This window comes from Salmo trutta, chromosome 23, assembly GCF_901001165.1.
Source record: "Salmo trutta chromosome 23, fSalTru1.1, whole genome shotgun sequence".
Taxonomy (NCBI): Eukaryota; Metazoa; Chordata; class Actinopteri; order Salmoniformes; family Salmonidae; genus Salmo; species Salmo trutta.
The window spans coordinates 4,508,542-4,535,589 of NC_042979.1; positions in this window are offsets into that span (position 1 = coordinate 4,508,542).

Sequence of the window (27,048 nt, forward strand, 5' to 3'; positions counted from 1 at the left end):
TCTCGGGAATAGAGGAAGACGGCGTGGAAGATGAAGAGCCGTATGGTGCCATTTATAGATTACTCTGCAGAGAAAGTGCCATCCCAGATAGATTCGAGATGCCGGAGCCTTGCAGGGCAGCCAGCCTTACCAGGACTTACGCTGGAAGATTGGAGCCGTCTTCAGCAGGAGGGCATGACCTTGAGAAGGGTCATCCAACTGGTGGAGGATGGACAGAGACCTGACGAGCAGAGAAGGAGAATGGAGCAACCAGAAGTCAGAGTGCTTCTCTGAGTGTGGCCAAGTGTGCCTGTGGAGGTGTGCCTGTGGATGCATTTCAAGGCCTACCTTCAAACTCAGTGCCTCTTTGCTTGACATCATGGGAAAATCAATAGAAATCAGCCAAGACCTCAGAAAAAAAATTGTAGACCTCCACAAGTCTGGTTCATCCTTGGGAGCAATTTCCAAACGCCTGAAGGTTCCACGTTCATCTGTACAAACAATTGTACGCAAGTATAAACACCATGGGACCACGCAGCTGTCATACCGCTCAGGAAGGAGACGCGTTCTGTCTCCTAGAGATGAATGTACTTTTTTGAAAAAGTGCAAATCAATCCCAGAAAAACAGCAAAGGACCTTGTGAAGATGCTGGAGGAAACGGGTACAAAAGTATCTATACCGACAGTAAAACGAGTCCTATATCGACATAACCTGAAAGGCCGCTCGTCAAGGAAGAAGCCACTGCTTCAAAACCGCCATAAAAAAGCCAGACTACGGTTTGCAACTGCACATGGGGACAAAGATCGTACTTTTTGGAGAAATGTCCTCTGGTCTGATGAAACAAAATTAGCTGTCTTGGAGGGCAAACTACCTGCCCTCCAGGACATCTACAGCAACCGATGTCACAGGAAGATGTCACCAATAATGTCACCAATGTCCCCAATAAGTTTTACATAATGACCATCGTTATGTTTGGAGGAAAATGGGGTATGCTTGCAAGCCGAAGAACACCATCCCAACCGTGAAGCACGGGGGGTGGCAGCATCATGCTTGACCCAAGTTAAACAATTTAAAGGCAATGCTACCAATTACTAATTGAGAGTATGTAAACTTCTGACCCACTGGGAATGTGATGAAAGAAATAACAGCTGAAATAAATCATTCTCTCTACTATTATTCTGACATTTCACATTCTTAAAATGAAGCGGTGATCCTAACTGACCTAAAATAGGGATTTTTTACTAGGATTAAATGTCAGAAATTGTGAAAAACTGAGTTTAAATGTATTTGGCTAAGGTGTATGTAAACTTCTGACTTCAACTGTATATACTGTATTTTATTCCATCTATTGCATCTTGCCTATGCCGCACGGTTATTACTCATCCATATATTTATATGTATATATTATTATTCCATCCCTTTACTTAGATTTATGTGTATTAGGTAGTTCTGAAATTGTTAGATTACTTGTTAGATATTGCTCCACTGTCGGAACTAGAAGCACAAGCATTTCGCTACACTTGCAATAAAATCTGCTTACCATGTGTATGTGACCAATAAAATTTGATTTGATAAAAATACAAAAATGCCAGTGGTGGATGTGTTGCTGTTTATATTCAGAACCACATTCCTGTAAAGATTACAGCATCTCATGTTAAATACTGTTGAAGTAACATGGCTACAGGTTCATCTGCCTCACCTAAAGCCCATTCTTGTGGGAAGCTGCTATAGACCACCAAATGCTTACAGTCAACAGAGTTATATTTTCTGGGTAATTTAAATATTGACTTGCTTTCATCAGGCTGCCCACTCAAGAAAAAGCTTCAAACTGTAACTAGTGCCTGCAACCTGGTTCGGGTTATCAGACAACCTACCAGTGTAGTCACAGACAGCACAGGAGTGAAATCAACATGTATTGATCACATCTTTCCTAATACTGTAGAAAACAGCTTGAAAGCAGTATCCAGATCCATTGGATGTAGCGATCACAATATAGTAGCCATATCTAGGAAAACCAAAGTTCCAAAAGCTGGGCCTAATATAGTGTCATACAATACTTTTTGTAGTGATTCCTAAGTTGTTGATGTAAAGAATAATTTGTTGGTTTGTGGTATGTTATGAGGAAAAAACAGACGTTGCACACATTTATGAAATTGCTTATCCCAATTACCAATAGGCTTGCAGCTATTAAGAACATGACTGTAAAAACTTTTAAATCCTCATGGATTGATGAGGGATTGAAACATTGTATGGTTGAGGGGGATGAGGCAAAAGGAATGGCAAATAAGTCTGGCTGCACAACTGATTGGCAAATGTACGGAAAATTGAGAAATCACGTGACTAAACTGAAGAAAATTAAGAAAAAACTACACGGTCAAAAGTTTGGACACACTAACTCATTCAATGGTTTTTCTTTATTTTTACTATTTTCTACATTGTAGAATAAAAGTGAAGACATCAAAACTATGAAATAACACATATGGAATCATGTAGTAACCAAAAAAGTGTGAAACAAATCTAAATATATTTTAGATTCTTCGAAGTAGCCACCCTTTGCCTTGATGACATATTTGCACACTCATGGAATTCTCTCAACCAGCTTCACCTGGAATGCTTTTCCAACAGTCTTGAAGGAGTTCCCACATACAGTGGGGGAAAAAAGTATTTTATCCCCTGCTGATTTTGTACGTTTGCCCACTTACAAAGAAATGATCAGTCTATAATTTTAATGGTATGGATTTTCGGATTGACTGACCTTCATGTCTTACAGCAATGATGGACTGTCGTTTCGCTTTGCTTATTTGACTTGTTCTTGCCATAATATGGACTTGGTCTTATACCAAATAGGGCAATCTTCTGTATACCACCCCTACCTTGTCACAGCACAACTGGTCGAATCATGACATCAGTGATCTTCAGGTCAGAGCTCTAGAAAGAAGCCTGAGTCCCCGAATTGGAATTCCGAGTAGGATGACCGTTCAAAAACGTATTTTCCCAGTCTGAGCAATTTTTTTTACAGAGTTGCCAGTTGTCTTGAACTCACTAGAAGTCTGTTGTTTTGAATGCCGCAGAAGTCATGCTGGATTGACAGCATGGCCAATGTATTCAACCTTTTCTGGCACATGGTTTTGCATGTGAATGTTTATCCTTCTAAGCTTGAAGAAGAGACCCTTAAAATCAGACTTGGACCACACACCCTCTGCACCGAATAACAGGCAGGGCAAGCAGAATAGTGATTGCTTTGCAGCACTTGCAGTTAGCCACTGATTCCTTCTAAACCGCTCATTGTTGAATTTGCGATTTCCAACTTTTTGTGGAATGTTTATGTCCAATGGCCGATGAGCACCGATACGTTTTATCTATAATTTCTCTTCATATGACAAGGATTGAAAAGGATTTGCCAGTAGATTGTCGACATGATTCAGAATGATGGCTGCTTGTCTAGCTTGCTAGCAAACATTTTGAAAGTATGATGTTGACATGATCAGTCCAATCAAAGCTACGGTCCAATCAAAGCTATAACGCTCTGCCCACCTGCCCCGAATGACGGGTCGCCACTGAGAACATCATATACACTGCTCAAAAAAATAAAGGGAACACTTAAACAACACAATGCAACTCCAAGTCAATCACACTTCTGTGAAATCAAACTGTCCATTTAGGAAGCAACACTGATTGACAATACATTTCACATGCTGTTGTGCAAATGGAATAGACAACAGGTGGAAATTATAGGCAATTAGCAAGACACCCCCAATAAAGGAGTGGTTCTGCAGGTGGGGACCACAGACCACTTCTCAGTTCCTATGCTTCCTGGCTGATGTTTTGGTCACTTTTGAATGCTGGCGGTGCTTTCACTCTAGTGGTAGCATGAGACGGAGTCTACAACCCACACAAGTGGCTCAGGTAGTGCAGCTCATCCAGGATGGCACATCAATGCGAGCTGTGGCAAGAAGGTCTGCTGTGTCTGTCAGCGTAGTGTCCAGAGCATGGAGGCGCTACCAGGAGACAGGCCAGTACATCAGGAGATGTGGAGGAGGCCGTAGGAGGGCAACAACCCAGCAGAAGGACTGCTACCTCCGCCTTTGTGCAAGGAGGAGCAGGCGAAGCACTGCCAGAGCCCTGCAAAATGACCTCCAGCAGGCCACAAATGTGCATGTGTCTGCTCAAACGGTCAGAAACAGACTCCATGAGGGTGGTATGAGGGCCCGACGTCCACAGGTGGGGGTTGTGCTTACAGCCCAACACCGCGCAGGACGTTTGGTATTTGCCAGAGAACACCAAGATTGGCAAATTCGCCACTGGCGCCCTGTGCTCTTCACAGATGAAAGCAGGTTCACACTGAGCACGTGACAGACGTGACAGAGTCTGGAGACGCCGTGGAGAACATTCTGCTGCCTGCAACATCCTCCAGCATGACCGGTTTGGCGGTGGGTCAGTCATGGTGTGGGGTGGCATTTCTTTGGGGGGCCGCACAGCCCTCCATGTGCTCGGCAGAGGTAGCCTGACTGCCATTAGGTACCGAGATGAGATCCTCAGACCCCTTGTGAGACCATATGCTGGTGCGGTTGGCCCTGGGTTCCTCCTAATGCAAGACAATGCTAGACCTCATGTGGCTGGAGTGTGTCAGCAGTTCCTGCAAGAAGAAGGCATTGATGCTATGGACTGGCCCGCCCGTTCCCCAGACCTGAATCCAATTGAGCACATCTGGGACATCATGTCTCGCTCCATCCACCAACGCCACGTTGCACCCACAGACTGTCCAGGAGTTGGCGGATGCTTTAGTCCAGGTCTGGGAGGAGATCCCTCAGGAGACCATCCGCCACCTCATCAGGAGCATGCCCAGGCGTTGTAGGGAGGTCATACAGGCACGTGGAGGCCACACACACTACTGAGCCTCATTTTGACTTGTTTTAAGGACATTACATCAAAGTTGGATCAGCCTGTAGTGTGGTTTTCCACTTTAATTTTGAGTGTGACTCCAAATCCAGACCTCCATGGGTTGATAAATTGGATTTCCATTGATTATTTTTGTGTGATTCTGTTGTCAGCACATTCAACTATGTAAAGAAAAAAGTATTTAATAAGATTATTTCTTTCATTCAGATCTAGGATGTGTTGTTTAAGTGTTCCCTTTATTTTTTTGAGCAGTATATTTACTAACATAGCAAATAAAGTTATGAGTTGTTTATTGTTTGTAAGCTATGTGCATGTTCATTGAGTGAGTCTGGTAGTGAGAAACCAGCCTGTGTATCAGATATAGGCCCCTTTTACACAACACAACATAATGAGTCATCACAGTGGGTAAGTGCACAAAATGTACAGTTCGTGGGAACCTGTGGACAAACCGAAACTGCTTAACTTTGAAAAGACAGGGTGGTTCGAGTATCACTGACAGATCGGTTAGTGAAGCAATACTGGTGTGGTTTCCACGCCAGAGTCGTGTGAGAAGAGCAAGAACACCACACAGAATTGCATCCGTTCGGTTCCCACGGTACCTATGCTGCTGCGGAACTGCAGCAAAAGGAAGTCGCACTGGCTTTTGTTATTTGTTAAGTTCCATTGCTTCTTGTCACTTTAAAACAACTGGAATATCCACGTTGCTATTTAGACGGCTCATAAACACATCTCTTGGCTTAATTTTATGGAGGGAGGTTAGAGACTTGTGCTCCGGTCTCATTTGCTTTATTGAAGTGGCCATTTGTTTTCTCTGTCCAATTTGAAGATCGTTATTGCCAATAAATAAGGCCATGTCTCTATGTCCTAAAGTAGGCCTATGCGTTTTTAATTCCACAAATTAACTTTTAACAAGACACACCTGTTATTTGAAATGCATTCCAGGTGAATACCTCATGAAGCTGGTTGAGAGAATACCAAGAGTGTGCAAAGCTGTCGTCAAGGCAAAGGGTGGCTATGTGTTATTTCATGGTTTTGATGTCTTCGCTATTACTCTACAATGTAGAAAATAGTAAAAACAAAAGAAAAACCCTTGAATGAGCAGGTGTGTCCAAACTTTGACTGCTACTATATATACCCCAAAATATATATGGGGTATTGGAAATGATGCAGACAATTACATTAATGGAAGAATCAATCTTTCTACAATATTAAAGCTGATCTACCCCCTAAAATCTGTGTCCATTTTGATCCACTTTCTGGTTTGCTTCCTGTCTTATTTTTTATATATTTATTTTGCCTCTGCTTGGGAACATTTTGTGGGCACATAGGGTGGGTGTCTTTTAGCTTAAGGTTGTTGTTGCTAGTCAACTTTCAGTGGACACCCCCATGAGTCTTTCAGAACCCCTCCTAAAACCCCACCTGTTTAGTTTTAGTTGTTTGTCAGTTTTTCTTTGCTTAGTTCCCCCTTCTGTTTGAGCGACATTTTTAATACTGGGGAACGTAACAGAACCAGGTTTTCTATATTGAAGTCTTATATACCCAGAGCAGGACGGAAACTAGCGGTCCTCCAGCTACACCATGATGCTACCCTACAGAGTGCTGTAAAGGCTACTGTAGAACTTTATTGCAAAACAGTGTGTTTTAATATGCGACTATACAGTGCATTCGGAAAGTGTTCAGATCCCTTGACTTTCATGTTACAGCCTTATTTTAAAATGGATTAAATACATTGTTCCCTCAATCTACACATAATACTCCACAATGACAAAGTGAAAAACATTTGACATTTTTGCAAATGTATTAAAAATTTTAAAAAACAGATACTTTATCTACATTTTACATAAGCATTTTAGACCCTTAGCTATCAGACTCGAAATTGAGCTCATGTGCAACTTGTTTCCATTGATCATCCTTGAGACATTTCTACAACATGATTGGAGTACACATGTGGTAAATTCAATTGATTGGACATGATTTGGAAAGGCACACACCTGTCTATATAAGGTCCCACAGTTGACAGTGCATGTCATAGCAAAAACCAAGCTATGAAGTCAAAGGAACTGTCTGTAGAGCTCCGAGACAGGATTGTGTCGAGGCAGGGGGAAGGGTATCAAAAACTGTCTGCAGAATTGAAGGTCCCAAAGAACACAGTGACCTCAATCATTCTTAAATGGAAGAAGTTTGGAACCACCAAGTCTCTTTCTAGACCTGGCTGCCTGGACAAACTGAGCAATCGGGGGAGTAGGGCCTTGGTCAGGGAGGTGACCAAGAACCCAATGGTCACTCTGACAGAGCTCCAGAGTTCCTCTGTGGAGATGGGAGAACCTTCCAGAAGGACCATCTCTCCACCAATAGGGCCTTTATGGTAGAGTGGCCAGACAGAAGCCACTCCTCAGTAAAAGGCACATGACAGCCCGCTTGGAGTTTGCCAAAAGGCACCTAAAGGACTCTCAGATCATGAGAAACAAGATTCTCTGGTCTGATGAAACCAAGTTTGAACTCTTTGGCTTGAATGCCAAGCGTCACGTCTGGAGGAAACTTGGCACCATCTCTACGGTGTAGCGCGGTGGTGGCAGCATCATGCTGTGGGAATATTTTTCAGCGGCAGGAACTGGGAGACTAGTCAGGATCGAGGGAAAGATGACCGGAGCAAAGTACAGAGTGCTCAGGACTTCAGACTGGGGCGAAGGTTCACCTTCCAAAAGGACAACGACCCTAAGCACACAGCCAAGATAACGCAGGAGTGGCTTCGGGACATGTCTATGAATGTCCATGAGTGGCCCAGCCAGAGCCCGGACTTCAACCTGATCGAACATCTTTGGAGAGACCTGTGCAGCGCAGCGACGCTACCCATCCAACCTGACAGAGCTTGAGAGGATCTGCAGAGAAGAAATGGGAGAAACTCCCCAAATACAGGTGTGCCAATATTGTAGCGTCATACCCAAGAAGACTCGAGGCTGTAATTTACATTATACATATGTAAATGTTATATTTCCATTTTTTATATGTGATACATTTGCTAAAATTTCTAAAAACCTTGTGCTGTGGAGGGCACAATCTTACAGTACAGAAATGAGAGCTTTACCATCTATGCCAAAAGTCTGGGCCTCTGATGGAGACTGTAGAACTGTCAACAACAAATGCTTCAGAATTTCCCCTCCTCTCTAGGAGCATGTGTGTGCCCAGGCCCCACAGGCGTATCGAAAGGATCCCACCCTGGTCACCAATGTAGCTGACTGATGTAGAGAGAGACAAGGGCCTCAGCAGAATGCAATCTAAAGCTTGTGTGGTCCAGAGATGAGAACTTTACCATCTATGGCAAAAGCCTTGGCTCCTGACGGGGACAATATAATTCTTTCCACTATGTTAGAAAAGCAAACTAATCTGTCACCTGTTAAGCAAATTCTACATTGAATTTCGTCTTTGAGATGCTCAAACAAGCACTTGTATCTGTAGTTGGTGTTCTTTGACTCTGAAATGCAAAACCCACAAAGAAAAGACAACAGGCAAATGAATATGTGGTCTAAATAGTAATGGCAGGGCAGGTTGAAAGAGCAGTAGGATGGTTCTCCTCACAGGTGAGTGAATCAGCCCATGCTTGGTGAATACAGAACACAGGAGAGCTGTGAGACAAAAGTGAGTGACAAGAATGAATAAAATTATTCGTCACAAAAAAGGAATGTAGTTTGTGAACTAGAAAATGAACATTCTGACAGTCTGAGGCAGGCTACTCTGCAATCATCCTACCATTGACCGGGATAATGTGGCATTTCTTATTTGTCAGCATTTTATTTTATTTATTTATTTATTATTTATTACACTTTTATTTAACCAGGTAGACCAGTTGAGAACAAGTTCTCATTTACAACTGCGACCTGGCCAAGATAAAGCAAAGCAGTGCGACAAAAACAACAGTTACAGTCAAACGTACAGTCAAAAACACAATAGAAAAATCTATGTACAGTGTGTGCAAATGTAGTAAGGTTAGGGAGGTAAAGCAATAAATAGGCCATAGTGGCGAAATAATTACAATTTAGCATTAACACTGGAGTGATGGATGTGCAGATGATGATGTGCAAGTAGAGATACTGGGGTGCAAAAGAGCAAAAAGATAAATAACAGTATGGGGATGAGGTAGTTGGATGGCCTATTTACAGATGGGCTGTGTACAGGTGCTGTGATCTGTGAGCTGCTCTGACAGCTGATGCTTAAAGTTAGTGAGGGAGATATGAGTCTCCAGCTTCAGTGATTTTTGCAATTCGTTCCAGCCATTGGCAGCAGAGAACTGGAAGGAAATGCGGACAAAGGAGGTGTTGGCTTTGGGGATGACCAGTGAAATATACCTGCTGGAACACGCTACGGGTGGGTGTTTGAATAAAATCAGTGAATCCTGCCTTGATGACTATTGGATTTACACTGTCCAATTGATTTTTGTAGTCTTCAATTATTACTTGGAATAAACTGATAGCTAAAATGCTATTTTTCCCACAATGACATCTGCTGCTGCTAGCTAACAACATATCTAAAAGTTGTAACTAGCTAGCTAACTAGCAAGCTAGCTACATTACTAAGGTTGCTGTGTTCTAAGTTGGGAGTCATTTTACAGCTTGCATTGATGGTATCATGTTTCTATAACTAAATAGTTACGAATAAAAAAAGACTTTACCTGAAAGCAGTTTGTCAGACAGAGATCTCTCTCGAGATGTCACCAGCTGTCTACTACCTTAGATACGGATAACGTGATTGGCATACGTGATCAGCAGAGATAGTACCATGGATAGTACTACCAGAGACTAGGCCAAAAATGTTTATTCTCCAGCAGTTTGCGATGTTTTGTTTCTTTCGCTCACCAAGCGAGGAGGTTTTGTAGAGGTCAATGAGAGAGTCGATTTTGGTCAACAACATTTTTTATGCCTTATTTGCTACATGAGGTTTATTTGATTTAATATAATTTTTGTAATGCTTAGGTTTTTACGAGTGTACTAATTTAAGTAGGACATGTGACATCCCGGCAACTTTGAGAAAAAAACGCTTTATATATCGGAGTTGTCTTGAGATGGCTATGCATATTCATGACATGAGGCTAGTAACATAACATCTTTCTCCCTCATTGAGTATTCAAAAACGTATTAAAATAACTAGATGTTTCCACCAATCCAAAGGGAGCTTGACAGCACGCCATTCTGCTCTGTGGACAACGAATCCCATTGTTAGTGTTACTGTTAAAAAGTTTGGGATCACTTCGAAATGTCCTTGTTTTTGAAAAAAAAGCACAAAAAAATTGTCCATTAAAATAATATAAAATTGATTAGAAATAAAGTGTAGACAATGTTAATGTTGTAAATGACTATTGTTAGCTGGAAACGACAGATTTTTTATGGAATATCAACATAGGTGTACAGAGGCCCATTATCAGCAACCATCACTCCTGTGTTCCAATGGCACGTTGTGTTCGCTAATCCAAGTTTATCATTTTAAAAGGCTAATTGATCATTAGAAAACCCTTTTGCAATTATGTTAGCACAGCTGAAAACTGTTCTGATTTAAAGAAGCAATAAAACTGGCCTTCTTTAGACTCGTTGAGAATCTGGAGCATCAGCATTTGTGGGTTCGATTACAGGCTCAAAACGGCCAGAAACAAAGACTTTCTTCTGAAACTCGTCAGTCTATTCTTGTTCTGAGAAATGAAGGCTATTCCATGCAAGAAATTGCCAAGAAACTGAAGATCTCATACAGCGCTGTGTACTACTCCCTTCACAGAACAGCGCAAGCTGGCTCGAACCAGAATAGAAAGAGGAGTGGGAGGCCCCGGTGCACAACTGAGCAAGAGGACAAGTACATTAGTGTCTAGTTCGAGAAAAAGACGCCTCACAAGTCCTCAACCGGCAGCTTCATTAAATAGTACCCGCAAAACACCAGTCTCAACGTCAACAGTGAAGAGGCGACTATGGGATGCTGGCCTTCTACGCAAAGTTGCAAAGAAAAAGCTATATCTCAAACTGGCCAATAAAAAGAAGATTAAGATGGGCAAAATAACACATACACTGGACAGAGGAACTCTGCCTAGGAGGCCAGCACCCCAGAGTCGCCCCATCACTGTTGACGTTGAGACTGGTGTTTTGCGGGTACTATTTAATAAAGCTGCCATTTTACAAGGGAGCCCTGCTGCATATATAATTTCATAAAATTCATCAAAAATAAAATATCAAAACAAATACAGCACAACAAATATTGCACAGACACAAATATCCACAACACACAGTCAAATAAAACAAACACATTCTTCATTATAAAAATCCTATAACCACTTCCTGAACTGCCCAAGGGACACTAACGCATCTATTCAAAATGTATTTTGGAGATCATTCCAAACATGTGAAGTAGAGGTCGACCGATTAATCGGCATTGCCGATCAATTAGGGCCGATATCAAGTTTTCATAACAATCGGTAATCGGCCTTTTTGGACGCCGATTATGGCCGATTACATTGCAATCCATGAGGAAACTGCATGGCAGGCTGACCACCTGTTACGCGAGTGCAGTGTCAAAAGGACCTTGTGGCTGCAATGAGCCAAGGTAAGTTGCTAGCTAGCATTAAACTTATCTTATAAAAAACAATCAATCTTCACATAATCACTAGTTAACTACACATGGTTGATGATATTACTAGGTTAACTATCTTGTCCTGCGTTGCAAATAATCAATGCGGTGCATGTTATTTTATCATCGAATCACAGCCTAATTCAACTTCACCAAACGGGTGATGACTTAAAAGGGCATTCGCGGAAAAAAAGCACATTCGTTGCACAAAATGTAACTAACCATAAACATCAATGCCTTTCTTAAAATCAATACACAGAAGTATATTTTTTTAAACCTGCATATTTAGTTAAAATAAATGCATCTTAGCAGGCAATATTAACTAGGGAAATTGTGTCACTTTTAAAGCGTTCAGTGCAAGCAGAGTCAGGGTATATGCAACAGTTTGGACTGCATGGCTCGTTGCGAACTGTGTTTCTTCGTAACAAAGACAGTAAATTAATTTGCCAGAATTTTACATAATTATGACATAACATTGAAGGTTGTGCAGCGTAACAGCAATATTTAGACTTAAGGTTGCCACCTGTTTGACAAAATTCAGAATGGTTCTGTATTTCACTGAAAGAATAAATGTTTTGTTTTCGAAATGATCGTTTCCGGATTTGACCATATTAATGACCAAAGGCTCGTATTTCTGTGTGTTTATTTTAATGAAGTCTATGATTTGATATTTGATAGAGCAGTCTGACTGAGCGGTAGTAGGCAGCAGCAGGCTCGTAAGCATTCATTGAAACAGCACTTGACCGCGTCTGCGAGCAGCTCTTAGCAATGCTTGGATGCACAGCGCTGTTTATGACTTCAAGCCTATCAACTCCTGAGATTAGGCTGGCAACACTAAAGTGCCTATAAGAACATCCAATAGTCAAAGGAATATGAAATACAAATGGTATAGCGAAATAGTTGACGCGTCATAATTTCTATAATAACTACAACATAAAACTTCTTAACTGGGAATATTGAACCACCAGCTTTCATATGTTCTCATGTTCTGAGCACTTAAACGTTAGCTTTTTTACATGGCTGTAACGATCGTCGTGCATGAAGGAAGAAGTGGACCAAGGCGCAGCTGGGAGCGAACACATGTTATTTATTACAGACTGAAATAACACAGTCAAAACAGCGAATAAACGTATCGTTACTGCTCCAACAAAAAGAGACAACAACCCACAAACATCGTGGGGGGAAAAGGAACTTAAATATGATTCCCCAATCAGAGGCAACTAGCGACAGCTGTCTCTGATTGGGAATCGACAGAACCCAACATAGAAATACGCCCCAAAGCAAGGCTATACCAAAAACATAGAAAATAAACTATAGAAATGCCACACCCTGACCCAAAATAGAAGAGTTCACCTGGTCAGGGCGTGACAGTACCCCCCCTCCAACGGTGCGTACTCCCGGCGCACCAACCTAAAGTCTATTAGGGGGGGGACCCGGGTGGGCGCCTCACCCTCGGTGGAGGCTCTGGCCCCGGGCGTGTTTCTCCCCCTGCCTCCACCCTAGCCTTACCCCTCTGGCCCGGACTGGACCACGGTGGAGCGGCATGCTCAGGCTCCGGAGCGGAGCCGCCGACCGGAACAGGACTGGTCACCGGTGAACCGGACACAGGCCGTGCCGGACTGTGGACACGCGCCGTGGGCCTGGTGCGGGGAACAGGGACGGGCCGGACAGGACCGGGGACACGCACCACCAACCTGGTGCGGGGAGCAGGGACGGGCCGGACTGGCCTGGGGACACGCACCACCAACCTGGTGCGGGGAGCAGGAATGGGCCGGACAGGACTGGGGACACGCACCACTAACCTGGTGCGGGGAGCAGGGACGGGCCGGACTGGGGACACGCACCACCGGCTTGGTGCGGGGAGCCGGGATGGGCCGGACAGGACTGTGGACACGCACCACTAACCTGGTGCGGGGAGCAGGAATGGGCCGGACAGGACTGGGGACACGCACCACTAACCTGGTGCGGGGAGCAGGGACGGGCCGGACTGGGGACACGCACCACTAACCTGGTGCGGGGAGCAGGGACGGGCCGGACTGGACTGGGGACACGCACCACTGGCTTGGTGCGGGGAGCAGGGACGGGCCGGACTGGACTGGGGACACGCACCACTGGCTTGGTGCGGGGAGCAGGAATGGGCCGGACAGGACTGGGGACACGCACCACTAACCTGGTGCGGGGAGCAGGGACGGGCCGGACTGGACTGGAGACACGCACCACTGGCTTGGTGCGGGGAGCAGGGACGGGCCGGACTGGACTGGGGACACGCACCCCTGGCTTGGTGCGGGGAGCAGGGATGGGCCGGACAGGACTGTGGACACACACCACTAACCTGGTGCGGGGAGCAGGGACGGGCCGGACTGGACTGGGGACGTCTGGCAGCTCGGGACAGTCTGGGCAGTCTGGCCACTCCGGCAGTTCAGCGCAGTCTGGCCCCTCCGGCCGTTCAGCGCAGTCTGGCCACTCCGGCAGTTCAGCGCAGTCTGGCCACTCCGGCAGTTCAGCGCAGTCTGGCCACTCCGGCAGTTCAGCGCAGTCTGGCCACTCCGGCAGTTCAGCGCAGTCTGGCCACTCCGGCAGTTCAGCGCAGTCTGGCCACTCCGGCGACTGTTGACTGGCGGGCAGCTCCGACGACTGTTGACTGGCGGGCAGCTCTGACGACTGTTGACTGGCGAGGCTGGGTTCACGCACTTGAAGCCTGGTGCGTGGTGCTGGTACCGGATATATAGGACCATGGAGGCTTACTGGCGGTCTCGAGCTTAACCCTGGCATCGCCCTTTCTGGCTGAATGCCTACTACCCCCTGGTAACTGCGGGGCGCTGGTATAGCGCGTACTGGCCTAAAAACACTTGGCCTCGCCATAACACCCATTACCCCGAAGCATAAGCCCTGTCCATTAACTGGCCTCCGAGAAACAGTCCGGGGATTTGGCCTGGGGCTCCGAACTTGCCCCGCAAAACTCCCCTTGTGCCCCCCCCAAAAAAATTCTTGGGGAGGCCTCTCGAGTTTCCTCAACTCCTCGTTCCTCTGCTGCTTGGTCCTGGTTTGGTGGGTTGTTCTGTAACGATCGTCGTGCAGGAAGGAAGAAGTGGACCAAGGCGCAGCTGGGAGCGAACACATGTTATTTATTACAGACTGAAATAACACGGTCAAAACAGAGAATAAACGTATCGTTACTGCTCCAACAAAAAGAGACAACAACCCACCAACATCGTGGGGGGAAAAGGAACTTAAATATGATTCCCCAATCAGAGGCAACTAGCGACAGCTGTCTCTGATTGGGAATCGACAGAACCCAACATAGAAATACGACCCAAAGCAAGGCTATACCAAAAACATAGAAAATAAACTATAGAAATGCCACACCCTGACCCAAAATAGAAAAGTTCACCTGGTCAGGGCGTGACAATGGCACATATTGCACTTTTACTTTGTTCTCCAACACTGTTTTTGCATTATTTAAACCAAAATGAACACTTCATTATTTATTTGAGACTAAATAGATTTATTGATGTATTTTATTAAGTTAAAATATGTGTTCATTGTTCATTCAGTATTGTTGTAATTGTCATTATTACACACACACACACACACACACACACACACACACACACACACACACACACACACACACACACACACACACATATATATACACATACATACACACACACACATATATAAAAATCGGCCGATTAATCGGTATCAGCTTTTTTTGCTCCTCTAATAAATTGGTATCGGCGTTGAAAAATCATAATCGGTCGACCTCTAATGTGAAGCAAGAAAACTAAAGGCTGACTTACCTAACTCTGTAGACACCAAGGGATTCTCCAGAGTTAACCAACCCTGTGAACGCATTCGATAACTTTATCATTTTAAATCTTAACAGTGAAGTTATGTAAGTTGGAATCTTGTGGACCAAGGCTTTGTAAACAAAAATAGCATAAAGATGTGATCTATTTTTTTACTTTGCTACCTGACGGTTTTTACTTTTTCATTACCGTATATTTTTACTTTTTCCCTCACTCAACTTTTTTTTCATTCAACTTTCCTACCCCGGAGGTTTTATCTGGACATGGTTCGTCAGGACTTCAAACAGCCGAAGCTAAGTAACATTAACATGATGCCTTCTAATTGCAGTCGTTGTACTCATAATATACAGGAGAACGATCGCCTTACGGCAAGGATAGCTGTGCTGCAAGCCCAGCTTCAGACGCAATCGTTAGGCAAGGGTAATTTCAGTGTAGGAAAGGATGAAACAGCGTCTGTGCCACCAGCAAGTACAGATAGTAACGTTAGTATAAACCCCCTCGCACGGTCCCCGCAGCCGGACATCTTTCTCATGGCGTCTGGAGGGAAACGCTGTAGGAATGCTCAACCGGTGTCACTTATTCAGCCGACAGAAACTTTCAACCGGTTCTCCCCGTTAAGCGAGTCGGAGTCGGAGGCCGAGACTTCTCTGGTCTCTGCTCCTCCCGTTGTGGGGTCTGAGACGCCGACGGCTCCCACCATTAGCTCTGACAAATTGAAAACCCTAGTCATTGGCGACTCCATTACCCGCAGTATTAGACTTAAAACTAATCATCCAGCGATCATACACTGTTTACCAGGGGGCAGGGCTACCGACGTTAAGGCTAATCTAAAGACGGTGCTGGCTAAAGCTAAAACTGGCGAGTGTAGAGAGTATAGAGATATTGTTATCCACGTCGGCACCAACGATGTTAGGATGAAACAGTCAGAGGTCACCAAGCGCAACATAGCTTCAGCATGTAAATCAGCTAGAAAGATGTGTCGGCATCGATTAATTGTCTCTGGCCCCCTCCCAGTTAGGGGGAGTGATGAGCTCTACAGCAGAGTCTCACAACTCAATCGCTGGATGAAAACTGTTTTCTGCCCCTCCCAAAAGATAGAATTTGTAGATAACTGGCCCTCTTTCTGGGATTCACCCACAAACAGGACCAAGCCTGGCCTGCTGAGGAGTGACGGACTCCATCCTAGCTGGAGGGGTGCTCTCATCTTATCTACGAACATAGACAGGGCTCTAACTCCTCTAGCTCCACAATGAAATAAGGTGCTGGCCAGGCAGCAGGCTGTTAGCCAGCCTGCCAGCTTAGTGGAGTCTGCCACTAGCACAGTTAGCGTAGTCAGCTCAGCTTTCCCCATTGAGACCGTGTCTGTGCCTCGATCTAGGTTGGGAAAAATTAAAAATGGCGGTGTTCGCTTCAGTAATCTTACTAGTATAAAGACCTCCTCCATTCCTGGCATTATTGAAAGAGATTGTGATACTTCACATCTCAAAATTGGGTTACTTAATGTTAGATCCCTCACTTCCAAGGCAGTTATAGTCAATGAACTAATCACTGATCATAATCTTGATGTGATTGGCCTGACTGAAACATGGCTTAAGCCTGATGAATTTACTGTGTTAAATGAGGCCTCACCCCCTGGTTACACTAGTGACCATACCCCCCGTGCATCCGGCAAAGGCGGAGGTGTTGCTAACATTTACGATAGCAAATTTCAATTTACAAAAAAAAAAACAATGACGTTTTCGTCTTTTGAGCTTCTAGTCATGAAATCTATGCAGCCTACTCAATCACTTTTTATAGCTACTGTTTACAGGCCTCCTGGGCCATATGCAGTGTTCCTTACTGAGTTCCCTGAATTCCTATCGGATCTTGTAGTCATAGCAGATAATATTCTAATTTTTGGTGACTTTAACATTCACATGGAAAAGTCCACAGACCCACTCCAAAAGGCTTTCGGAGCCATCATCGACTCAGTGGGTTTTGTCCAACATGTCTCTGGACCTACTCACTGCCACAGTCATACTCTGGACCTAGTTTTGTCCCATGGAATAAATGTTGTGGATCTTAATGTTTTTCCTCATAATCCTGGATTATCGGACCACCATTTTATTGCGTTTACAATTGCAACAAATAATCTGCTCAGACCCCAACCAAGGAAGATTAAAAGTCGTGCTATAAATTCTCAGACAACCCAAAGATTCCTTGATGCCCTTCCAGACTCCCTCTGCCTACCCAAGGACGTCAGAGGACAAGAATCAGTTAACCACCTAACCGAGGAACTCAATTTAACCTTGCGCAATACCCTAGATGCAGTTGCACCCCTAAAAATTAAAAACATCTGTCATAAGAAACTAGCTCCCTGGTATACAGAAAATACACGAGCTCTGAAGCAAGCTTCCAGAAAATTGGAACGGAAATGGCGCCACACTAAACTGGAAGTCTTCCGACTAGCTTGGAAAGACAGTACCGTGCAGTATCGAAGAGCCCTCACTGCTGCACGATCATCCTATTTTTCCAACTTAATTGAGGAAAATAAGAACAATCCGAAATTTCTTTTTGACACTGTCGCAAAGCTAACTAAAAAGCAGCATTCGCAAATGGAGGATGGCTTTCACTTCAGCAGTAATAAATTTATGAACTTCTTTGAGGAAAAGATCATGATCATTAGAAAGCAAATTACGGACTCCTCTTTAAATCTGGGTATTCCTCCAGGGCTCCATTGTCCTGAGTCTGCACAACTCTGCCAGGACCTAGGATCAAGGGAGATACTAAAGTGTTTTAGTACTATATCTCTTGACATAATGATGAAAATAATCATGGCCTCCAAACCCTCAAGCTGCATACTGGACCCTATTCCAACTAAACTACTGAAAGAGCTGCTTCCTGTGCTTGGCCCTCCTATGTTGAACATAATAAACGGCTCTCTATCCACCGGATGTGTACCAAGCTCACTAAAAGTGGCAGTAATAAAGCCTCTCTTGAAAAAGCCGAATCTTGACCCAGAAATTATAAAAAACTATCGGCCTATATCGAATCTTCCATTCCTCTCAAAAATTTTAGAAAAAGTTGTTGCGCAGCAACTCACTGCCTTCCTGAAGACAAACAATGTATACGAAACGCTTCAGTCTGGTTTTAGACCCCATCATAGCACTGAGACTGCACTTGTGAAGGTGGTAAATGACCTTTTAATGACGTCAGACCGAGGCTCTGCATCTGTCCTCATGCTCCTAGATCTTAGTGCCGCTTTTGATACCATCGATCACCACATTCTTTTGGAGAGATTGGAAACCCAAATTGGTCTACATGGACAAGTTCTGGCCTGGTTTAGATCTTATCTGTCGGAAAGATATCAGTTTGTCTCTGTGAATGGTTCGTCCTCTGACAAATCAATTGTAAATTTCGGTGTTCCTCAAGGTTCCGTTCTAGGACCACTATTGTTTTCACTATATATTTTACCTCTTGGGGATGTTATTCGAAAACATAATGTTAAATTTCACTGCTATGCGGACGACACACAGCTGTACATTTCAATGAAACATGGTGAAGCCCCAAAATTGCCCTCGCTAGAAGCCTGTGTTTCAGACATAAGGAAGTGGATGGCTGCAAATTTTCTACTTTTAAACTCGGACAAAACAGAGATGCTTGTCCTAGGTCCCAAGAAACAAAGAGATCTTCTGTTGAATCTGACAATTAATCTGGATGGTTGTACAGTCGTCTCAAATAAAACTGTGAAGGACCTCGGCGTTACTCTGGACCCTGATCTCTCTTTTGAAGAACATATCAAGACTGCTTCAAGGACAGCTTTTTTCCATCTACGTAACATTGCAAAAATCAGAAACTTTCTGTCCAAAAATGACGCAGAAAAATTAATCCATGCTTTTGTTACTTCTAGGCTCGACTACTGCAATGCTCTACTTTCCGGCTACCCGGATAAAGCACTAAACAAACTTCAGTTAGTGCTAAATACGGCTGCTAGAATCCTGACTAGAACCCAAAAATTTGATCATATTACTCCAGTGCTAGCCTCCCTACACTGGCTTCCTGTTAAGGCAAGGGCTGATTTCAAGGTTTTACTGCTAACCTACAAAGCATTACATGGGCTTGCTCCTACCTATCTTTCCGATTTGGTCCTGCCGTACATACCTACACGTACGCTACGGTCACAAGACGCAGGCCTCCTAATTGTCCCTAGAATTTCTAAGCAAACGGCTGGAGGTAGGGCTTTCTCCTATAGAGCTCCATTTTTATGGAATAGTCTGCCTACCCATGTGAGAGACGCAGACTCAGTCTCAACCTTTAAGTCTTTACTGAAGACTTATCTCTTCAGTAGGTCCTATGATTAAGTATAGTCTGGCCCAGGAGTGTGAAGGTGAACGGAAAGGCTGGAGCAACGAACCGCCCTTGCTGTCTCTGCCTTGTCGGTTCCCCTCTTCCCACTGGGATTCTCTGCCTCTAACCCTTTTACAGGGGCTGAGTCACTGACTTACTGGTGTTCTTCCATGCCGTCCATGGGAGGGGTGCGTCACTTGAGTAGGTTGAGCCACTGACGTGGTCTTCCTGTCTGGGTTGGCGCCCCCCCCTTGGGTTGTGCCGTGGCGGAGATCTTTGTGGGCTATACTCGGCCTTGTCTTCGGACGGTAAGTTGGTGGTTGTAGATATCCCTCTAGTGGTGTGGGGGCTGTGCTTTGGCAAAGTGGGTGGGGTTATATCCTGCCTGTTTGGCCCTGTCCGGGGGTATCATCGGATGGGGCCACAGTGTCTTCTGATCCCTCCTGTCTCAGCCTCCAGTATTTATGCTGCAGTAGTTTATGTGTCGGGGGGCTAGGGTCAGTCTGTTACATCTGGAGTATTAGCCAGCCTGCCAGCTTAGTGGAGTCTGCCACTAGCACAGTTAGCGTAGTCAGCTCAGCTTTCCCCATTGAGACCGTGTCTGTGCCTCGATCTAGGTTGGGCAAAATTAAAAATGGCGGTGTTCGCTTCAGTAATCTTACTAGTATAAAGACCTCCTCCATTCCTGGCATTATTGAAAGAGATTGTGATACTTCACATCTCAAAATTGGGTTACTTAATGTTAGATCCCTCACTTCCAAGGCAGTTATAGTCAATGAACTAATCACTGATCATAATCTTGATGTGATTGGCCTGACTGAAACATGGCTTAAGCCTGATGAATTTACTGTGTTAAATGAGGCCTCACCCCCTGGTTACACTAGTGACCATACCCCCCGTGCATCCGGCAAAGGCGGAGGTGTTGCTAACATTTACGATAGCAAATTTCAATTTACAAAAAAAAAAACAATGACGTTTTCGTCTTTTGAGCTTCTAGTCATGAAATCTATGCAGCCTACTCAATCACTTTTTATAGCTACTGTTTACAGGCCTCCTGGGCCATATGCAGTGTTCCTTACTGAGTTCCCTGAATTCCTATCGGATCTTGTAGTCATAGCAGATAATATTCTAATTTTTGGTGACTTTAACATTCACATGGAAAAGTCCACAGACCCACTCCAAAAGGCTTTCGGAGCCATCATCGACTCAGTGGGTTTTGTCCAACATGTCTCTGGACCTACTCACTGCCACAGTCATACTCTGGACCTAGTTTTGTCCCATGGAATAAATGTTGTGGATCTTAATGTTTTTCCTCATAATCCTGGATTATCGGACCACCATTTTATTGCGTTTACAATTGCAACAAATAATCTGCTCAGACCCCAACCAAGGAAGATTAAAAGTCGTGCTATAAATTCTCAGACAACCCAAAGATTCCTTGATGCCCTTCCAGACTCCCTCTGCCTACCCAAGGACGTCAGAGGACAAGAATCAGTTAACCACCTAACCGAGGAACTCAATTTAACCTTGCGCAATACCCTAGATGCAGTTGCACCCCTAAAAATTAAAAACATCTGTCATAAGAAACTAGCTCCCTGGTATACAGAAAATACACGAGCTCTGAAGCAAGCTTCCAGAAAATTGGAACGGAAATGGCGCCACACTAAACTGGAAGTCTTCCGACTAGCTTGGAAAGACAGTACCGTGCAGTATCGAAGAGCCCTCACTGCTGCACGATCATCCTATTTTTCCAACTTAATTGAGGAAAATAAGAACAATCCGAAATTTCTTTTTGACACTGTCGCAAAGCTAACTAAAAAGCAGCATTCGCAAATGGAGGATGGCTTTCACTTCAGCAGTAATAAATTTATGAACTTCTTTGAGGAAAAGATCATGATCATTAGAAAGCAAATTACGGACTCCTCTTTAAATCTGGGTATTCCTCCAGGGCTCCATTGTCCTGAGTCTGCACAACTCTGCCAGGACCTAGGATCAAGGGAGATACTAAAGTGTTTTAGTACTATATCTCTTGACATAATGATGAAAATAATCATGGCCTCCAAACCCTCAAGCTGCATACTGGACCCTATTCCAACTAAACTACTGAAAGAGCTGCTTCCTGTGCTTGGCCCTCCTATGTTGAACATAATAAACGGCTCTCTATCCACCGGATGTGTACCAAGCTCACTAAAAGTGGCAGTAATAAAGCCTCTCTTGAAAAAGCCGAATCTTGACCCAGAAATTATAAAAAACTATCGGCCTATATCGAATCTTCCATTCCTCTCAAAAATTTTAGAAAAAGTTGTTGCGCAGCAACTCACTGCCTTCCTGAAGACAAACAATGTATACGAAACGCTTCAGTCTGGTTTTAGACCCCATCATAGCACTGAGACTGCACTTGTGAAGGTGGTAAATGACCTTTTAATGACGTCAGACCGAGGCTCTGCATCTGTCCTCATGCTCCTAGATCTTAGTGCCGCTTTTGATACCATCGATCACCACATTCTTTTGGAGAGATTGGAAACCCAAATTGGTCTACATGGACAAGTTCTGGCTTGGTTTAGATCTTATCTGTCGGAAAGATATCAGTTTGTCTCTGTGAATGGTTCGTCCTCTGACAAATCAATTGTAAATTTCGGTGTTCCTCAAGGTTCCGTTCTAGGACCACTATTGTTTTCACTATATATTTTACCTCTTGGGGATGTTATTCGAAAACATAATGTTAAATTTCACTGCTATGCGGACGACACACAGCTGTACATTTCAATGAAACATGGTGAAGCCCCAAAATTGCCCTCGCTAGAAGCCTGTGTTTCAGACATAAGGAAGTGGATGGCTGCAAATTTTCTACTTTTAAACTCGGACAAAACAGAGATGCTTGTCCTAGGTCCCAAGAAACAAAGAGATCTTCTGTTGAATCTGACAATTAATCTGGATGGTTGTACAGTCGTCTCAAATAAAACTGTGAAGGACCTCGGCGTTACTCTGGACCCTGATCTCTCTTTTGAAGAACATATCAAGACTGCTTCAAGGACAGCTTTTTTCCATCTACGTAACATTGCAAAAATCAGAAACTTTCTGTCCAAAAATGACGCAGAAAAATTAATCCATGCTTTTGTTACTTCTAGGCTCGACTACTGCAATGCTCTACTTTCCGGCTACCCGGATAAAGCACTAAACAAACTTCAGTTAGTGCTAAATACGGCTGCTAGAATCCTGACTAGAACCCAAAAATTTGATCATATTACTCCAGTGCTAGCCTCCCTACACTGGCTTCCTGTTAAGGCAAGGGCTGATTTCAAGGTTTTACTGCTAACCTACAAAGCATTACATGGGCTTGCTCCTACCTATCTTTCCGATTTGGTCCTGCCGTACATACCTACACGTACGCTACGGTCACAAGACGCAGGCCTCCTAATTGTCCCTAGAATTTCTAAGCAAACGGCTGGAGGTAGGGCTTTCTCCTATAGAGCTCCATTTTTATGGAATGGTCTGCCTACCCATGTGAGAGACGCAGACTCAGTCTCAACCTTTAAGTCTTTACTGAAGACTTATCTCTTCAGTAGGTCCTATGATTAAGTATAGTCTGGCCCAGGAGTGTGAAGGTGAACGGAAAGGCTGGAGCAACGAACCGCCCTTGCTGTCTCTGCCTTGTCGGTTCCCCTCTTCCCACTGGGATTCTCTGCCTCTAACCCTTTTACAGGGGCTGAGTCACTGACTTACTGGTGTTCTTCCATGCCGTCCATGGGAGGGGTGCGTCACTTGAGTAGGTTGAGCCACTGACGTGGTCTTCCTGTCTGGGTTGGCGCCCCCCCCTTGGGTTGTGCCGTGGCGGAGATCTTTGTGGGCTATACTCGGCCTTGTCTTCGGACGGTAAGTTGGTGGTTGTAGATATCCCTCTAGTGGTGTGGGGGCTGTGCTTTGGCAAAGTGGGTGGGGTTATATCCTGCCTGTTTGGCCCTGTCCGGGGGTATCATCGGATGGGGCCACAGTGTCTTCTGATCCCTCCTGTCTCAGCCTCCAGTATTTATGCTGCAGTAGTTTATGTGTCGGGGGGCTAGGGTCAGTCTGTTACATCTGGAGTATTCTCTTGTCTTATCCAGTGTCCTGTGTGAATGTAAATATGCTCTCTCTAATTCTCTCTTCTCTCTTTCTTTCTTTCTCTCGGAGGACCTGAGCCCTAGGACCATGCCTCAGGACTACCTGGCATGATGACTCCTTGCTGTCCCCAGTCCACCTGGCCATGCTGCTGCTCCAGTTTCAACTGTTCTGCCTGCGGCTACGGAACCCTGACCTGTTTCACCGGACGTGCTTGTTGCACCCTCGACAATTACTATGATTATTATTATTTGACCATGCTGGTCATTTACGAACATTTTAACATCTTGACCATGTTCTGTTATAATATCCACCCGGCACAGCCAGAAGAGGACTGGCCACCCCTCATAGCCTGGTTCCTCTCTAGGTTTCTTCCTAGGTTTTTGGCCTTTCTCAGGAGTTTTTCCTAGGGAGTTTTTCCCAGCCACCGTGCTTCTTTCACATGCATTGCTTGCTGTTTGGGGTTTTAGGCTGGGTTTCTGTACAGCACTTTGAGATTTCAGCTGATGTACGAAGGGCTATATAAATACATTTGATTTGATTTGATCTACGTGACTTCAAAGAGGTCCAGCCAACCTTTTGTAACGAATACAGTGATGAGTAATAAAACAAAGGGCGCTATGAAAAACAGCATCCAGGTGTTTAAGAGGAGAGGCAGCTGCACTTTGATGAATAGTATCACCATATTCAAAAACAGGTAGAAATGATGACTGCACAATCTGCGTCCTGCTGACTAGAGAGAGACCAGATCTGTTTCTGTAAAAACAATCAATCACTGTCAATCCAAATACCAAGGTACTTGTATGCAGGGACTTGTTCGATTATAATCCGATGAGTGATGTAAATTCATGAGACATTCTTATGAGAACTTCAAAACAACATGCATTTAGTTTTGCTCATATTAAGCACAAGTTTTAAATCAGTAAACTGCTAAATTGGACTGTAGCCTTGTCAGAACAAGGTCAACAGTCGGGGCAATTGCGTACACAATAGTATCACGAAATGTACTTTTTTTTAACAGATTGACCAATAGCATTTATAAACTCAGCAAAAAAAGAAACATCCCCTTTTCAGGACCTTGTCTTTCAAAGATAATTCGTAAAAATCCAAATAACTTCACAGATCTTCATTGTAAAGGGTTTAAACACTGTCTCCCATGCTTGTTCAATGAACCATAATTAATGAACCTGTGGAACGGTCGTTAAGACACTAACAGCTTACAGACGGTAGGCAATTAAGGTCACAGATATGAAAACTTAGGACACTAAAGAGGCCTTTCTACGGACTCTGAAAAACACCAAAAGAAAGATGCCCAGGGTCCATGCTCATCTGCGTGAACGTGCCTTAGGCATGCTGCAAGGAGGCATGAGGACTGCAGATGTGGCCAGGGCAACAAATTGCAATGTCTGTACTGTGAGGCGCCTAAGACAGCGCTACAGGGAGACAGGACGGACAGCTGATCGTCCTCGCAGTGGCAGACCACGAGTAACAACACCTGCATAGGATCGGTACATCCGAACATCACACCTGCAGGACCGGTACAGGATGGCAACAACAACTGCCCGAGTTACACCAGGAACGCACAATCCCTCCATCAGTGCTCAGACTGTCCGCAATAGGCTGAGAGAGGCTGGACTGAGGGCTTGTAGGCCTGTTGTAAGGCAGGTCCTAACCAGACATCACCGGCATCAACGTCACCTATAGGCACAAACCCACCGTCGCTGGACAGACAGGACTGGCAAAAAGGGCTCTCACCAGGGGTGATGGTCGGATTCGCGTTTATCGTCGAAGGAATGAGCATTACACCGAGGCCTGTACTCTTGAGTGGGATCGATTTGGAGGTGGAGGGTCCGTCCGCTGGTCTGGGGTGGTGTGTCACAGCAACATCGGACTGTGCTTGTCGTCATTGCAGGCAATCTCAACGCTGTGCATTACAGGGAAGACATCCTCCTCCCTTACGTGGTACCCTTCTTGCAGGCTCATCCTGACATGACTCTCCAGCATGACAATGTCATCAGCCATACTGCTCATTCTGTGCGTGATTTCCTGCAAGACAGGAATCGCAGTCTTCTGCCATGGCCAGCAAAGAGCCCGAATCTCAATCCCATTGAGCGCGTCTGGGACCTGTTGGATCGGAGGGTGAGGGCTAAGGCCATTCCCCCCAGAAATGTCCGGGAACTTGCAGGTGCCTTGGTGGAAGAGTGGGGTAATATCTCACAGCAAGAACTGGCAAATCTGATGCAGTCCATGAGGAGGAGATGCACTGCAGTACATAATGCAGCTGGTGGCCACACCAGATACTGCCTGTTACTTTTGATTTTGACCCCCCACCCCCTTTTGTTCAGGGACACATTATTCAATTGTATTTATTACTTGTTTGTGGAACTTATTCAGTTCATGTCTCAGTTGTTGAATCTTGTTTTGTTCATACAGATATTTATTTAAGTTTGCTGAAAATAAATGCAGTTGACAGTAAGAGGAATATTTCTTTTTTTGCTAAGTTTATAAATAGTAAAAAGAACAGGTCCTAGTATCGACCCTTAAGGAACACCTTTATGTACAGTACCAGTCGAAAGTTTAATTTTTTACCATTTTCTATATTGTAGAATAATAGTGAAGAAATCAAAACTATGAACTAGCACATATGGATTTGTGTAGTAACTAAAAAAGTGGTACATCAAAATATATTTTATAGATTATTCAAAGTAGCCACCCTTTGCACACTCTTGGCATTCTCTCAACCAGCTTCATGAGGAATGCTTTTCCAACAGTCTTGAAGGAGTTCCCACATATGCTGAGCACTTGTTGGCTGCTTTTCCTTCACTCTGCGGTTCAACCCATCCTAAACCATCTCAATTGGGTTGAGGTCGGGTGATTGTGGAGGACAGGCCATCTGATACAGCATCACTTTCCTTGGTCAAATAGCCCTTAAACAGCCTGGAGGTGTATTTTGAGTCATTGTCCTGTTGAAAAACAAATGATCATCCCATCTGGTTTGCGCTTAGTGGGACTGCGTATCGCTGCACAATGCTGTGGTAGCCATGCTGGTTAAGTGTGCCTTGAGTTCTAAATAAATCACAGACAGTGTCACCAGCAAAGCACCCCCACATATCTTCCTCCAAGCTTCACGGTGGGAACCACACATGCCTAGCTCATAAAGACACAGAGGTTGGAGGTGTCTCAAATTTGGACTCATCAGACCAAAGGACAGATTTCCACCGGTCTAATGTCCATTGCTAGTGTTTCTTGGCCCAAGCAAGTCTCTTCTTCTTATTGGTGTCCTTTAGTAGTGGTTTCTTTGCAGCAATTCGACCATGAATGCCTGATTCACACA